The sequence below is a fragment of the Tenrec ecaudatus genome, chromosome 11, assembly GCF_050624435.1.
Source record: "Tenrec ecaudatus isolate mTenEca1 chromosome 11, mTenEca1.hap1, whole genome shotgun sequence".
Lineage (NCBI taxonomy): Eukaryota > Metazoa > Chordata > Mammalia > Afrosoricida > Tenrecidae > Tenrec > Tenrec ecaudatus.
In genome coordinates this window covers 91684614-91702705 of record NC_134540.1, presented here as the reverse complement: position 1 = coordinate 91702705, position 18092 = coordinate 91684614, and the positions used below count along the sequence as shown (strand labels likewise).

The 18092-nt window shown below is 40.9% G+C and overlaps 1 long non-coding RNA gene across 4 annotated transcripts in view; it reads left to right on the top strand.

The window, feature by feature from the left end:
- The window catches only part of LOC142461458 (uncharacterized), a 52546-nt gene that overhangs the window by 27205 nt on the left and 7249 nt on the right, over positions 1-18092 (top strand). For 2 of the 4 annotated variants that reach the window (XR_012786897.1, XR_012786896.1), the window contains 3 exons: positions 312-447; positions 3313-3416; positions 9341-10174. This is a non-coding gene — a long non-coding RNA (uncharacterized LOC142461458). Of the gene's footprint in view, positions 1-311; positions 448-3312; positions 3417-9340; positions 10175-12475; positions 12609-13473; positions 13797-18092 lie in introns of those variants that run through there. The other 2 variants (XR_012786899.1, XR_012786898.1) reach the window with 2 other exon arrangements.

Sequence of the window (18092 nt, the reverse complement as noted above, 5' to 3'; positions counted from 1 at the left end):
ACTTCATTTACAGGGTCCATCCATGGATTAAGTCTCCAGGGAATATCATCTGCTCATAGTCCAGGCAACTCCAGTGGTATAGTGATTCTAACCCCAAGGTTTGCCGTTTGAAACAACCAGGCATTCCTTGGGATAAAGATGAGGCTCTCTACTCCCATAAAGAGACAGAGAGTTTCCTTTAAGACTTCCAGCACAAATTAATGGTTATTTTGAAATGAACTTGTGCCTTAACACCATGTATTGAGAATTTATAATGCGTCAGATACTAGCCTAGAAAACAGTCATGAAGAAGGCGTGGTTATTTTTCACAGCAGTTCCTAATTTGCTGCGGAAACTAAAAATGTTGAGAAGACAGTGTGGTCCAGGCTTTGGATGAGCTTGTGCTCAAGGCACCCGGGTCCTTGGAGGCACTAGCCAATGGGCATCAGTGGACTGTGAATAAAGGAGGTAAGTGGGGTCTCGGTGTGAATAGAGTTTTTGTGATCAGTAAGACTGGGGCATTCCAGGCAGCAGAAACGCAGTATATACACAGATGACCTGTATCTCCTATCCTGTGGGAAATCAGCAGTTCTCGAGGATATGCTACTTGGTTTTCCTTCTAAGCTACACTCGATCCTATTGGTGTTGAGAAAGAAACCTTGCTGCTAGGTCAAGGCTCTGTTGGTGACTTGGGAGGTCATTGTGAGCAGTTGATGAAGGCAAATGGCAATAAGAGTGGGAGCAGTTCCAAGCACGCTCTCCATGCCAGTCCAGAGACAGGGGCTCAAGATCCATCTCTACCCGATAAAGACAGCCAGGATTGAATGAGCTGCTGGAGGTAGGAAGGAAAGAAATAGAGAAGTTAAAGATGAACTTTAAATCCTTTCCCTTGAATGACCCTGTGACCAGTTGAAGCATTCGTTAAACGACAGATGATAGAAGAGGACGTTTCAGAAGGAAGAACGAACGCTGCATTTCAAATTACGAGGTTTGAATTATCTTATCACCTGAATATAGCTATGGGGTGGGCTCCATAATGCCTGTAAGTAGTTAATATGAACCAGTTAATATTAAGTTGACGTCGGTGATAACGTCATAGAATCGTCGCCACGGGTACCTTACGCTGTGTATGGAGAAGCTGAGTTCTCTCCTCCTACTGGAGGAAGCTGGCAGGGTACAGTACTGATGACAGTAGCTATGAGTTGAGCAGCTCATGTCCCCATAAGTTAAAGCAACCCATGCATACACAGCAATTGCTCAGTAGCTAGTCTTGTCCTAATATCAAACCGACTCCTCTTAACGTCCCTGTGAGACAGATGGTGTTATTACAATCGCTATTAAGGAGCCCCGGTGGGGCAATGGTTAGGGACTCAGCAGAATTTGGCAATTTGAACGTCAGTCTAGGAAAAAGACTTCAGCCTGGGGACCCGTCTGGTGCTGTTCCACCCTGTCTTACGGCATCATCCCTCACCAGCACCCTCTAGACAGCACGCAGCAACAAAAGTCTCCACAGCTGAATCAACGGGTGGTTAATGGTTGGGCTGTGATCTGCAAGGCCAAGAGTTGGAAACCACTAGTCCCTTACTGAGACACAGACAGGGCTTTCTGCACTCAGAAAGAGCGACAGTCTCAGAAACTCATAAGGGCATTTCAACCCTGTCCTATAAGTTCGCTGTGAGTCGGCATTGAGCGAATGGCAGTGAGTTTGTTACCAAACTGTTAGGTGACTTGCTAAGACATCACGGCTAAAAAGAGGCAAACTCATTGCCATTGAGTCAATTCTGACTTTGGGCAACTCCATAGGTCAGAGTAGAACTGTTGCCGAGATTGTAAGTCTTTACAGGGGGAGAAAGCCTCACCTTTTTCCAAGGAGGCATGTGGTGGTTTTGAACTGCCAGTCTTGCAGTTAGGAGCCCAACGCATAACAACTAGCCACCAGGAAGAGGCAGTGAGATGTAAATTCACACAGTCTAGTTCTATAGCTTATAGACCTTTACTCTCCCTTGTCTTTGTTAGGAATGCGTTGTTTAAGCAGAAAATGCTCTAAGATTTTAATGGCCCTAAAAAAAAGAGCCAGATTTATCACTCCACCCCCCCACCCACCCCCCACTTTTTCTTGGCACTTTCAAAAAGATTCTATAAAGATATTGGCTCCATACTTTTGTTTTCATACTATTTAAGAGTTGAAATACTTAATTCTCCCTTACTGTAAAAATGACATTAATTCTAAGGTTTTGACATTTGTATAGCACACCAAATTTCTGGTTAAGAAAAATCAATTCACATCCCACTTAGCTTTTTTTTTCCACAGAGGAAGATTTTTGTCTCATTTCCTCAAATGTACAGCGTGGAATTTCATGGAAATTTCTAGTTTTAAAAAAAAATCAATTCAGACTCAATTATGATAATCTCGGGGCCCGGTGGGAATTAAGTATTATGTTCTTCCTGATGATAAAATAGTGCTTTCACTTAGACATGTGTGAAGTAAGGTAGATTTTAACTTCCTTTTCCAAAAAAAAAAAAATTAAGGAACCATCTCCTTAGTAGGGATTTGTTAAAAATGGGAGTCCAAAAACCCAAACCACTGCCATCGAGTCAATGCTGACTCACAGTGACACCCCCCCTCCCACCAAGTGGGTTTCTGAGACTGTAACTGTTTATGGGGGTAGAAAGCACACTCTTGCTCCCACAGGACTGCTGGAGGTTCTGAACTGCCCACCGTGTTGATAACCGTCCAACCACACCACCACCTGGCCCCTGCTAAAGAAGGCAACACATGGGGTAGATGGGCTTGATTTGGGACAGGACTAGAGTGGGAAGTTCCATTCTCCTGCCCTTCCTTTCACTGTGAGTCAGCGAAAATTTAAGCAACTCTTTCCGCTTCTGAGTCGGTTACTTTACTCCCTTGTGAATGAGCCTAGCTCTACGGTCTGTTACCATGCCATGACGCATACTTCTAGCCATAGGGAGATTTTTACTAATACCAACAAAACTGCAGGAGCACTCCAAAATGAAGGTTGCTTTTTTCTTTTGACTACACTTAATCATGCTGGGCTTTACTTGGCTTAGTATCAATTATATACTATCCATAGGTAAAATGATTACTGATGACCATGCATCATTAAAAACATTCCTTTTAAGAGGCGGCAGTTTTAGGTCATATCTCTAAAGCATAGGAAAGATATTAGATACAAAACATATTCACATCCTTCTCAGACTGGAACGGTTGTGAGTAATATGCATTTTTCTTGGCAGGATGATACAAATACGTTGAATTAATTCTTACAACCCTGTTACTAATTTTCCTTCAAATCTGTAAACTGCTCTCCTCAGGAAGAACAGTGTGGAGGCTTTCAAGGCCCACTGTTGCTGTTAGAAGCCCCGCGCTTCATGTACCATGGCATCAGGGCGACTTAAACACCAGCATAGAGGTTTGGGTGTGTAACGTTTATTTGGAGGGGAGGGGGCGTTTTGCATCATATATTGGAGTATACTATTGGGCTAGTGTTCTAAGCCTGGAAAGAAATCAAGGTTCTGGGCTATGACGTGATGAACAGAAGCAGGGCATTGATAGCAGCTATCCCAAAGCAAAGACACATCTGTGAAAAGTTTGGAAAGTAAGAGAGACGGGAATAGTTCGTTGGCTGCACTTGCTCACTGGGCTCATGGTCACAGAAGAATCTCCAGTTGCCATCACTGGGGGAACGATCCTGCTTTTCCCAGAGAAAGGTAGCACCGGAAGAGGAACAACTTTGAAAGAAAGTGTAGGAATCTGGTCTTCAGGATGTTGAGTTTTAAAAAAGAAATCCAATATGTCATGATTACATTTTGCCATAGAAAATCGCTATTTGGTAGATTAGGAAAATATCGTCTAGGAATGCTTTTATAAAAGTTACCCTAATATGTATAGACATCAGAACTAAAAGATTTAGGCTGGAAATTTCAGGGTACCAATCAGTGATGTGTTGCCTTAGACTGGATTCTGCAGGGGCCAAGCCAGTGAAGCATATGTAGACAGGTAGGCACTATTTACGGTCCACAATGCGTTCCATACTGTGAAATAATACCATGGGATCTGAGTGTCGACAAGCACAGTATTAAAACCCTAGGGAATCCCACTTGTGATCATCCTCATCCCTACTGCTGCCTCTGCTGCTGCTTCCACTGTGTGAACTGCTGGCAGCGGTTGGGGTAAATGGTGAAGGCAGCAGCGGTGGCGAGAATGGAGTGACAGGAAGTAAACACTGAGGGAGGAGGAGTAGCGAGTTCTCCTCTCTGCCACTCTTCCAGCTGCCTGAGGACCCAGCAGCCGGCACTTGCCTTCCTGTTAGACAAAGTGCACAAACTTATGACAGGAGCCAAGTGCTCAGCTTAGTCTGCTTGGGTCCCACCCATCGTGCAGTACTGCAAAAATCTGGGTTTTGAGCACTTAACAAAATAAAAGGAAAATAATAAACAAAACAGTTTCTCTCCTTCTTAAAAAAATCTTATGGGACTACAGATGTATTGGCCAGTCATTGTCAAGATGGAGGTCAAGTGATACCTACCCATATGAAGGGTTACTGCCAAAAACACCGAAACATATTTTTTTACAAAGCTATGTATTTAAATTGTTTTATGAAATAACCATATAATGTTCAAAGCACTCTCCATTCTACTTCATACATTGGTCAAATCCATGATTACATTCTTGGAAACATTTCTCAGACTCCTATGTTTGGATGGCTGATGGCACATCCCTCGATTTTGTTTTCTTCACCTCTTCTATGTCATCAAATCGCTGTCCTTTCATGTCCTGCTGCATTTGAAGAAACAAAAAGAAGTCTCATGAAGCAAGGCCAAGGGAGTTAGGTGAATGGGGCAAGAGAGGCAGGCTGTTTTTGACAAAAACTGATGCACTGAGATGGCTGCATGAGCAGGTGCATTGTCGTGGTGGCAAAACCAGTCTCTGTCTGCCACAAATCAGACCATTTTTGTTGCACACTGTTACAACAATCTTTACAGAACCTCTGAATAGAAAACTTATAACAGCCTAACCTGGTGGAAGGAACTCCAAACGCATTACTAGTTGACTTTTTTGTCTATTAGGGAAGTTGACGGATGTCCAGAATGAGGTTTGTCATCAATAGGCATTTCACTGTTTCCAAAATGAGAAAACCATTTACACCTGAGTTTTTCCCATAGCGCCATCCTTGTAAGCCGTGTTCAACATCACAACAGTTTCTGTGGCATTTTTCCTGAGCAGGAAACAAATTCACAGCTGCATGCTATTCTCTTAAATCAGCCATCACAAAAAGCGAAACTGCCTTTATGGAAGAAATTCACTGTGACCAGAGAGAACCTTCCCAGGTGATGTCACTGGGTGCACTAACTCAGAGTGAGTTGCACAGTGCTCACTTAGAAGGGAAAAATGCATATTATGAATCTCCATTCCACCTAGCACAATTCCAATTGTTTGGTTTTTCTTTGGGGCGGGTGGGGGGGGGGAGGTTAGGCAGGGTACTCCCTTGTATATAAATACATCTGATGTTGCATGCCCTGGAGTCAGTTGAGTCACAGGGAACTTATGTGCAATAGAATGACACACTACCCCAGTGCTCTGACATGCTCACTATTATTAGGCTTGAGGCTTTTGTTGAAGTCACTGGGTCAATTCATCTCATTTAAGGTCTTTTTCTTTTTATCTGACCTTCAACTTCACCACGCATGGTGTTCTTTTCCATGGATTGGTCCTTCTTGATACCATGTCCAAAATACCTGACACAAAGTCTCACCGTCCTCTCTTCTAGGAAGTATTCCGGCTATATGACATTGAAGAGAATTTTGTTTGCTTTTGTGGAAGTTCTTAGTACTTTCACTAGTCTTTCCTGACACTGTAATTGAAATGCATCAATTATTCTTTGTTCTTCTTGAGACTTTGTCATACATATGCAATGGTAATCAATACCTAGGTTTGGGGTAGACACACCTCAAGGTGACATGTCTGATCTTCGACACTGTTAAGACATCTTGTGCTGCAGATTTGCCCGGTGCAATACATAGCTTGCTTCCTTGACTACTGCTTCCATGAACATTAATTGTAGATAGGAGCAAAAGGAAATCTTTGACAATTTTTATCCTTTACCCTTTCTTCATTATGTTGTCTGTAGGTCCAGTTGTAAGGATTATATTTTTATTTACAGTGAATTGTTATCCATCCTAAAGCCCATAGATGTTGATCTTCATCAGCAAATACTACACCTCCTCTTGGCTTTCAGCAAGCAAGATAGTGTCGCCTGCACAGTGAAGGTCGTTAATTAGCCTTTCCCCAATGCGTGATTCTTGTTCACAGAATCTAGCTTCCTGAATTTTTTGCTCAGCATACAAAATGAATAGGTACAGTTAAAGGATACCACACTGTGACATACCTTTCCCGATCTTAAACCACAGAGTATCCTATGCTTTTGTTTGAAATAGGTCCATACACAGAAACCTCATGATCCCAATGAAGGATTATGGAATCCCCATGCTTCTTAATGTTATCCCTAGTTTGTTATGATCCACATAGTAGAATGACTTTGCATAGTCAATAAAATAGAAGGAAACATTTTTCTGGTATTCTCTGCTTCCAGGTAACATTCATCTGATATTAATAATTAAATTTCTTTTTCCAGGGCTTCAGCATTCTGCTTGGATCACTAGGAGTTCCCTCTCACTGTATTGCTGCAGCCCTTGTTGACTTATCTTCAGCCAAAATGTACTTGCACACGATATTACTTGTGTTAATGTTTAATCTTTTCATGACGTTATTGAGTCACCTTTCTTTGCAATGGGCACAGATATGAATCTCTATCAGTCAGTTGGCCAGGTCTCTCAAATTTCTCGACACAGACAAGTGAGTGCTTCCAAGGCTTCATCACTTTGTTCAAACATTCCCATTGATATTTGGTGAAATTCTGGAGCCTTGCTTGCTACTAGCATCTTCAGGGCGGCTGGCATTTCTCGCAGCAGTGTCATTGGTTCTCGATCATAAGTGATCTCTTGAAATGGTTGCACATCAACCACTTACTTTTGGTGCAGTGATTCTGTGTACTTCCTCCATCTTCGTTCACTATTTGCCCATAGAATCCCTCCATATTTCACCTGAAGGGATGATTTTGTTCTTTATCTTGAGATATTATAATGAGTTATTTTTTCTTTTTGAATATCTAACTCTAGGCCTTTGGACTTTTTATTACAGTGTTTGGCGCTGCCTTCTCAAGCTGCTCTTTGAAATTATCTGTTCTGCTCTTTCACGTCATCATTTCTTCCATTTGCTTTATGTACATGCAAGAACAAGTTTCAAAGCCTCTTCTGGCATCACTTTGGTTTTTCCTGTCTTTTTAATGGCCTTTGGTTTTCTACATGTATGATGCTCTTGATGTCATCCCACAGCCTGACGTCATTAGTGTTCAATATGTCAAAGCTGTCCTGAGATCTTCTCTACATGTAGGGAGGGCATGCTCATTGTCATATTTTTCTTTCTCATGGACTTGATTTAAATGACTTCAGCTTCAACATGAAACTTAATATGGACAATTGATGATATCTTCCACCCTTGACCCCTTGCCAGGTTTCAGCTGATGATACTGACCATTAACTCTTTCCATAAATGTAGTGAATTTAAATCCTATATATTTCATCTGGTGAAGTCCATGTATATATTCATCATTGATATATTTTAAGAAAGTTATATGCAATAAAGAAGTTATTAGCCTTGATTAATATTATCCTAGGATCTCCAGGTTTGTATCTATCATGATGCCATATTTTCCAACTACTCTTCTTTCCTCTTTGCTTATAGGTTTTCCATAATGATCCGTGCATCTTGGTTATGTCAACGATGAATTTCAGACTGAAGAATTTGGCAGACAGCTTCAATGTCTTCATTACTAGCCTTAGTGATTGAAGTATAAATTTAAATAATAGTCTTATCTGGACTTCCTTGTAGGCATATTCATATTCTTGTAGTGTAGACAGCATTGTACTTCAAGATAGATCTGGACACATTCTTTTTGATGATAAAGGGAATGCCGTTCCTCTTAGATTTTTCATTCCAGACGCAATAAAGCATTTGATTCCCTGAGTTAAAATTGCGAACACGAGTCCATTCTGGGATTGGTGATGTAGGTGTCATCGCTCTGGCCACCAAGCACAAGGCCAGCAGTTGGAAACCACCAGCTTCTTCGCGGAGGAAAGACAAGGCTTTCTCCTTCTGTAAAAAAGTGTGTCTCAGAAACTCATGAGAACAGTTCTACCCTGACCCATGGAGCCTATTGGTCAGACTAGACATGATGGCATTGAGAATGCCTAGGAAATCGGTCTTTATGCATTCTATTTAATTTTCGATGGTTTCCAATTGACCTAGAGTCATACATCATTAATTTCATGTTCTGATTATTAGAGGATTTTTGAAGCTGTTTCTTCCCATTTTGAGTCATCTCCCATCAGTCAATGAAAGTTCCTAAAGCTTTGCTCCATCCACGTCATTAAAGTCAGTTCTACGTTGAGGGGGCAGCTCTTCCCCAACCTTATTTTGAATATTTTATGACCCCAAAGGAGTCATCTTCTGGCAATCTATGAAACAATGTCACTGCTATCTGTAAAGTGAATGTACAAACTTCAGAAAACCACTTCAGTATTTCAGGAGACAATGTCAATGGACAAACCTCAATTATGTTGGTTTATTAATAATAAACTATTTGAAATAGAAATTTCAAAAGTACTATTTAGAAGACATCTGTCACTTTGTCATCCGGTGGTGGCTTCTGTCTCCTTGTGATGCTGGAAATTATGCCACCTTTATTTCAAATGTCATTGGAGTCACCAGGGTGAACAGGCTGCAGTGGAGCTTCCTGACTTAAGAACAAACAATGAAGAAGGAATCAGCTGTCCCCTTCTAAAAAGTCATTGAAAATTTTTAAGGGAAAAATATAGGTGTGTGTGCATTATCTATCTATCATTTATCTATCGAAAGAGGGACAGACTGTGATGTATTTCTAAAAAATGACTCTGGAAATTTTCAGGGCTAGAAAGTCCCAAATCCATGGAGCAGCGTCAAGTTTCTCCTGACATGTGTGGTCGCAGGGGCTGAAAGACCCATATTGTCCAGGGCAGGTGGCAGGCTGCTGGCTCAGACCACAAGAGCCGGAGATCAGAGGCTGGGGAGTCCGATGCAGGATTGGGAGAGGATGAAGAGAATTGTTATTTTCTAAAATGTGACTGACCTAGAATGGAATACCTTTGAGTTGCTAGGATTGGAAGGAGAGACAATACAAGTGTTCCAATTTAATATATTGATGTTTATTCTTAAATAAAGCATTTGCTTTGTTGTTGTTGTCAGGTGCCATTGATTAACGACTCAAGCCATGGTCTTTTATTGCCTAATACACACGTGACAGTTGGACATTGAATGAGGAAGAAGAAGAAGAAGAATCGGTGCATTTGAATTGTGGTGCTGGAGAAGACGATGGAAAGGACCGACCGTAGACTTGTAGAAGGTCAAACTGATCTGTCTTGGAAAAAGTGCAGCTGGAGTGTTCTTCAGATGCAAGGGGGCCGAGACTTAGTCTTACATCCTCTGGACATACTGTCAGGAGAGCACATTCCCTGGAGAAAGACATCAATTGATAAAGTGGAGAGGCAACAAAAAAGTGGAAATCCTTGTAGGAGATGGATTGGCCCTGTGGCAGCAATGCTGGGCTCAGTAAGAATGATTGTGAAGACGGTGCGTGACTGTGCAGTGCTGCGCTCTGCTGGACGTAGGGTTCTGTGGGTTGGAATTCCCTGGATGGCATCTAAAAAGAAGATGAGACCGTCACCGGTCTCCCAAAACTCTAACATCAAGACCGTATCTTCCAACTCTTGTTCCTTCCTCTTTGTTCCCAACTTTTGCCATCCAATTGCCAATCATTATCAACACACCTCGATGGCATGTTTGATCAATTACCGACTGAAGTCATTGGTAGACTTCTTGAATTTCTTCATCACTAGCTTTTGTGAATATTAGTTGTATTGATTGGATTTCGTTGAGGGTCAATATATAGAACACCATCCTAGACTACACTGTGCTTCAAAACAGATCTTGATTTTTTTGTTGTTTTGCAAAGAAGGCAAAACTATTTCTCTTTATCGTGTCATTTCTGGAATAATAAATGATATGATTTCTGATTTTAAATGGTCAGTAGCAGTTCATTTCCGCTCACTGATGACCATGGTACGGATCCCTCTGACTTCCATTTCATGTTTTGAAGACTTCCAATTTTCCTAGATTCGGGCTTAATACACCCCTAGTCCCCGTTATTAGTAGATACTTTTAGCTATTTTCGTCTCACCTCGAGTTCATTCCCTACAAGTAAGTAAAGATCCCAAAGTCTCCGTTCTTGCAGGCGTTACTCCGTTCTTGCCACCATGGTGGACATTGCTTTGAGAAAGAAGCTCCCCTCAGTCCCATTTTGAGCGACTTTCAACTCGAAGCCATTTCTCTAACATTGTCTCTGATAATGTTTCCATTCAATCGGCCTTCAGGATATGATGACATTTCCATGCTGCCCATAAGGTTTTCCGTTGCTACCTCCTCTGGAGCGGGCAGCCAATTCCGTCTTTGTAGTGTGTTCTTAGTCTGGAAGCTCTGCTGGGAGCTGCTCACTTTGGGTGACACTGCTGATGTTAGAAATGCCAGTGACCTAGCTTCCAGCGTGACAGCAGCACCCACGCCACCACAGTATGACAGACCAACAGACAAGTGGTGGATTTTAAAACTACATTACTTTTATTTTTATATTTTTTGACTACATATGTAGGCATACTTAAAATATATTTTGTAGTCACATTTTTAAGAATTGCTTTCATATTTGGTCCTGATGGATTATTATTTTTAAAACTTTTAAATTGTACTTCCTTGTAAGTGAGAATTTTAAGCCACATCAATATGTCTGGGTTAGATTGGTCAGTAATTAAGGGATTAATTTTGGGGCTGCTCATTCAAAAGTCCAAATCCACCAGTCTCTCCCCAAGAGCAAGATGAAACCTCTCAATTCCATAAAGCGGTCCTAACTCAGAATTCCTATGGAAGAGCTCTTTTCCATCCTACAGGGGCACGAAACACTGGAATTGTGCCCATGGCAATGGATTTGGACCTAATTTATGATGTGTGTGTGTGTGTGTGAGAGAGAGAGAGAGAGAGAGAGAGAGAGAGAGAGAGAGAGAGAGAGAGAGAGAAGAGAAGAGAAGAGAAGAGAAGAGAAAGAGAAAGAGAAAGAGAAGAGAGAGAGAGAGAGAGAGAAGAGAGAAGAGAGAAGAGAGAAGAGAGAGAGAACACCTATGCGGTTTCTTCATCCTGTTTTGATATTTTAGTTCTATTGACATTGTAACATGGACCATTTACTACAGCTCTGTCATGGTTTCGATGTCACTGATGCGCTCCTTGCTAGCCTTGGAGGCTGGAAAATAGTCACTAGTGGAACTGCTGAGACATGGAACCTTATCAGAGGTAGCTCGTGAATGGCAACAATGATTGAATTGGTCTGCTGTTAGGGAATTTAAAGGATAAAATAATATAGGAAAATTTATAATACATTAAAAAGTTCAAAGTTAATTTTGGCTCCAAACTGTTACACTTTAAGAGCTTTTCCAGTCCTAGAAACTGTACTTGGTGTGGCAAATAAATAGGAAAGAAGAGAAATTAGGGTGAGTGTCACGTCACCAGCAATTACATCATGCTAAAGGCGTTCACATTCAGCTTCCTTAAACCTTTTTTGAAGAATGGGAGAAAGGATTTCGTGGTTGGGGGCAGATCCCAGAATATATTATCCACTTTTGTTACATTTTCCTGGCTAACCCTTAAGACTGAATTAACAACGAGGTTATTTCAAAGTAGAAGTATTGCTCGTCCTTCGCTTGAAACAGAACATAAAATTAAATTCACTTTGATTTACATTTCATGACCTTTCAAAATAAAACCCAAACCAAATCCACTGCCATGGGTTTGATTCTGACTCCTGGTTACCTGGTGTAAGGTTTCAGAGACTCTAAATCTTTTCTGAATGCAGACATCTTCCTCTTTCTCCGGAAGGCCTGCTGGTAGGTTTGAACTACCTACCTTGCAGTTAGCTGTTCAAGATGTATGCCACATTTCCACCGGGTCTACTTTTCATTCCCTTGAATTCAATAACCTCTTGAGAGTCTGTATTTCACACTATCTTTCTCTTGCCTCTCTCTGCCTCTCAGTACATACTTCCTTCCTCTTTTTGTCTTGGGTCATTGTCTGTCTTCCTTATAAACGCCACAACCCTTTGCTTGGCCTAGAAAACGACAATAGCTTTCTACGTACAAGCTGCCATCACCCAACATGCAGTCGACACCGTCTACAGCTTTATTAATATCATTTGCTGGAAATAAACACATCCGTAATAAATAGCGGTACTGAATTAGCAAGAGGTCTAATTAAAAACAACAACAACAAACTCGTTCCTTCTAGAAAACAAATGGACTTACTAACCTGGGATCCAGACGGCTTAAGGACCTCATACAGCCAACAATCCCAGGGTGCAGTGGCACGAGTGGCCATCGGTGTCTCTCTTATTTTTAGTCCAGGAGACAACGGCGTGTAGGTGAGTAATTGAAAATGCTTTCCCATTGGTCTTATTCATCATCTTGTTATTAAAATCTTTGTTAAAGTATTATTAGCTTGTTGTAGGCTTTGTCAGGTCTTATAAATCCCAGAATTAACATTTGATCGAAATGAAATGAAGTGGATTTTCTTTTTTTAATTTCCCCTTTGTAATGAACAATCATGTTTCAGGTGCCCTGTGAATCCACGGTAAACTAATTAATCTTCGTCTATCCATATTAATTAGAATATTTAGATCTGTGTCATCCTAGCACTCTTGGGGTTGTGACTTCCGCATAGGGCCTCAAGTTGACATAGAGAGGTATCAACTCACATTCCTTTGTGAGTAAAACATCTGACAAAATTTACACATTTTAATTTTAATGGTAATTACTTTTTTGGCAGGCAGAAAATACTGCGATTTTAGCATGTTACTTGAGAAAAGTCACAGGATTTCCTATCTAGACATCATCCTTAGTAATGCACCATTTTAATGACAATTTGTGGGCACAACAGGCTTCAAGCCAATTTGAGGGACTTTAATTAAAATCAAATTTAAGCCCGGACCATACATAAGCAGAGCCCAGACTATTAGGTTGACTGATTGGCACAAAGTCAAGCTTTACCTGGGAAAACAGTTTCCCTGAAAGGAAAATTACAAGAGAATTTCAACATCCACAAGAATTCAATATGATCTGTCCGAGGACACTTCTGTATGGGAAGAACCTCTCTCTAAGGAGAGAGTGTTCAGAGAACGTCTATTAACAGTAAGTGGGGTGAAGGTTAGTTCCAATGTGTTGTTTCTTGGATCACTTAAAACGTCTGGTATGGAAAAGCCATGGAAGTGACCAAATTTCTCCAAACAGAAACAGAAAAACATCATTGGCAAGCCTGACCACATACTTTCCAGGCTGCGCATGAAGTCACTGCATAGCGCCGCAGAAGTGAATGTGAAGTAAATGAATTGTTTGCTGGAGGTACTTGGCAGAAGAGGAGAATACGCCAAAGAAGAGCATGGGGATGATTACCGAACTACGTAAGAGCAGTGGGTTTTTGCCAGCTTTCCAGAGGCTTTATAAGCGGTGAGGTTTATAAAAAGCATAGTCTGTCCTATGCTTCTAAATTTATAACAAAAATATCAATAAAACTGTCCAAACAGAATTTGTAGCCAGGCTAAGACTCTTAACTATAAAATATTAGCATATACACACGGAAAACAAGATGTACGTGGCTTCTTTTAATGTCGTGCTTTCTAACTTATACTGCTACGCAGGTAGAAACGGCTCTGCTTCTCATTCAGATGTGCTTCTAATTAGCCTGCAAGTTTGCCAGTTAGGAACTAGTACTATCCTCAGGACCAGCAGTTCAAAACCACCAGTCACAAGGAGGGAGAGAGATGAGGCTTTCGACTCCCATCACGGTTTACAGGCTCAGAACCCACGGGGGCAGTCCTCTCAAGCCTAGAGGGCTGTTGGGAGGCAGTATTGACTCGAAGGCAGTGAGTCTGAGGATAGCTGTCCACGCACACTCATGATCCTCCTCCCTCCCTCCCTCCCTCCTCTCTTTATGTCCTTCTTCTCTTCTGTACATTCAGTCACTAAAACAACCTGCATTCATTGAGCCCCATCCACATGCTAGCAGTTTCTTGAGGTCATGGCTTTCATTTTATGATGAATAAGCTCATGATGTTGACTTCACTCTTCCATGGAATTGAAGTCATTGATTAGCTATTTAAGCGTCTGCAATGTTTTACTATTTACTGAAAAGCAATTTATAACACATAAATGGGTATTGTAGAAATCTGCTTAAAATATGTGTCATTAATAATGGATTCAGGTTAGCAGTCTATGACAGACAAAACGAAAGTAGCAATGCATAACAATACACGTGAGTGGGTGGGGGATAGGGGGATCTCTCCACAGGTTGTTCATCCATGATACTGAAATGAGTGTTTTACACATGTTCCTTCCCTCCCCCAACCAAGCACACCATCAGGCGAACACACAGGAGACAGTTCCCCTCCTCCATCAGTGACTCTGCTCAGAGAATTTGGCAGCTGATCGTCTACTAGAAATGAATGTTCATTTTTATATTTTTTCAGGGTTAGTCTGAAACTCGTTTGTGCGTCACAAAAGAATTTAAGTCAATTTCACTTCACTTTTCCTCCTGTTTTAACCACTGGGACCCATGTTTCAGTCCGATGGGGAAGGGACGTGGAGTTTTCTAAGGCTGTGAGCCTTCTTTTCTCTCTCTCTTTTAAAATGAGTATTAATTTGAAGTGATTTAGTAATGTCCAATGAACCGTCAACACCACCATCACCACATTTTATAGTCTTACTTTGCATAAAATGAAGTAAAACATAAATGAGGAAGGATCGTTGAACTCAGATAGGCTCCCAACATTCTGGACAGTGTGCTTCAATGTAATAAGCATTCATGGATGAGAGAGATACATACTAAGTATCCTAGGGGTTCAGGGTATCAAAGACCAATGGAGGGCTATCAAGTCAGTGTTATTTCAAATCCACCAACAGTTTGTCATGAGAAAGCTCGGGTTATCTGTCTCCATAAAGATCCGCAAAGCCTGCAAAACCCTATCAAGGGTTGTCAGCTATCAGAATTGACTCAATGCCAGTGGTTTGGATTGGGGGTTAAGTCATTAAAATTAAACAGAAAAAAGGACATCAACACCACTGGTTCTTACCCAAGGAGATTCTGACTCACGACAATCCCATGTGCTGCAGAGTGGAATTGCCCCATCAGGTTATCTTGGCTACAATCCTCGGGATTGTCAGGCTTTTCCTCTGTGGCACTGGGCAGGTTTGAGCTGCCAGTCTCGAAGCTAGTAGTCTAGTACAGTCTGCTTATGCCACCCAGGGACCAAGTTCATACACCACACCACCATTAACGAAAATGGAACAGACATTGAAGTAGGCTTTCCATAACAACCATCTCTAAAAAAAAACAAAAACCCCAAATTTTGTTGACAAATAAATCATAATATACATATAACAATTCAGTCATAGTAAAAAGAGTTGTACGATCATCACCACAATCAATTTCAGAACAGTTTCTTCTTCTTTCCTGCATTCACTGTTGTGTGCTTCCTACTCCCCCAGCGTTCACTGCCATGCTCCTGGGAAACTTCTGATCCAGTTGCTGTCTCTATAGATGTCCCTGCCCTGGATGTTGTATGCAGAACAACGTACAAAACAAACACAAAGAATAGAAACAGCCAATAACAAAGACAGAGTAAAGCAGAGAATAGCTGGCATTTTTAATGTGAAAAAGGTCCCCTAAGCACTGGGACAATGGTAGATCATTTCCTTTCCAGGTGAGCAAGCAAGCGCGCGCGCGCACACACACACACACACACACACACACAAAGATGGAAATACCACAAGACAAAGAAAATGAAAATCATCTCCTAAGCTGTCAGAGAAAGAAGATAGCTTTGAACATTCAGCATCACTCTAACATCTAGAAGAATATCTTCTATACTATTCAGTGGCCTAAATAAGATACAAGAAAGTGTAGGCTCCATGAAACCAAAGGAACGATCCATAAACTGGTGTGAATGAAAAAGTGGGCGTGAAAATTTTACAAATTAACGTTAAAATCTAATTAAATGAAGTAACTTGGGAATCAGGACAGAAATGAGTGTATTGCAGAATTTATGCTGAATTGGTAACACAGGTCACACAACAGTCATAGAATTCAAGGGGAAAAGACTGAGTCATGAAGAAAAATAAAAAAGTTATTTTTCAGCATGACGACATGATTGCATAAAAATACATTAACTAGAAGACTGAAAGATTAGCCCACAATTAAAGAAAAGGAACCTCAAGAAATGGTTTAAAATTTTTCATTAAGGTACAATCTTTCAGTCAGAACTAAATTATTTGAAGAGGAAGACAAAGTAAGTTGGTCTTAGATTCCTGGTTTGCCAAATGACTTCAAAGGCCCATGTGGAAATGTCTACTATCTACTATAAAAGATAGAGAAAATGAAACAATGGGCACATTTACTAAAAGCAAATTAAAAATTTTTAAAGAAGCAATAAGCCCACATGGAAGAAGCACACCAGCCTTTGAAATCAAGAGAGGTGTTGACGGGATCAGATAACAAGCATCAGAAGACCCCAAACAGTAAACTCACATTGTTGAGAATGAGGGGGCTCACAGCAGAGACCCAAAGCCCATCTGTAGACATTAGGATATCCCCCTGAAAGAAGGGTCACAAAAAAGGATGAGTCAACCAGCACCGATGAAACACACAATATTCCTCTGGTTCTTTGAGGCTTCCTCACCCCCCAATATCATGACCCCAGTCCTGCCTTTCAGTTCTGGCTAGACCGGAGAATATACAGTAATACAGATAAAAGCTTAGGACACAAGGAATCCAGGTTACATAAACTCCTCAGGGACAGAAATGGGAGAAGCGATACCAGGAGAGTAGGGGACGGTGGTGGGTGAAGGGGTAACTGATCACAATGGTCGACACATAATCTCCCCTTCCCACCCCCAATGGGGACAAACAACAGAAACATGGGTGAAGGGAGACAGTGGTCAGTGTAATATATGAAAATAATAATGATTAATAATTTATCAAGAGGTCATGGGGGAGGGGTGGTGGGGGACGAGGGGGGGGGGAAGAGGAGCTGATACCAAGGGCTCAAATAGAAAGTAAATGTTTAAAAAATGATGATGGCAACATATGTACAAATATGCTTGTTACAATTGATGTATGGAATGATATAAAAGCTGTAAGAGCCCCCAATAAAATGATCTTTAAAATAAAATAAAAATAAATTTAAAGTGCAAAAGTAATTAAAATAATTTTAGCGTGCATGTGAAAAAAGCAGCAGCAGCAGCCTGGGAGCAGTGTAGTATTAGCACCTAGAGATGTGGAAACTAGGGTTTAGAAAGGAGGCTGTCTGCTCCCTTAGAGATGTGCAGGCTTGGAATCCCTGTGGGGCTCTGTCCTCCAGGGCCACTCCGAGTTGAAATGAACTCAATGGCCAAAGGTTTGTTTTAGTATACAGGTGGGAAAATGGAGTTAAAGTTATATTGACAAAAGATAAAATGTTCACTGGAAATAAAATACCTATGAACTTTAATAAATCAAGCCTATAATATCAAAATCTTAAAGTGAAATTGGGTTGAGCCTCAAGAAAATGCAATATACCAGAAATTCTACTATATTCATATAAGAATACATGTATTGGATCCATTTGGCTATTACTTAGGCCACATGTGCCGACCATCTGAAAACTGAATATATTAATAAAGGATTAAATTCAAAACTCCACCCTTCAAGCACAAATTACTAAATGCCCTCTAAATAGCAATCAGGTGATATATAGTAAAATTACAAATGTGCATATAACCATTCCAATATTTGACTTCTAGGTGTATGACTTTTAAAACAACACGCCCACATGTTCACAATGAGAGACATGTGTTAGAGGTTTAGTACAGCAATG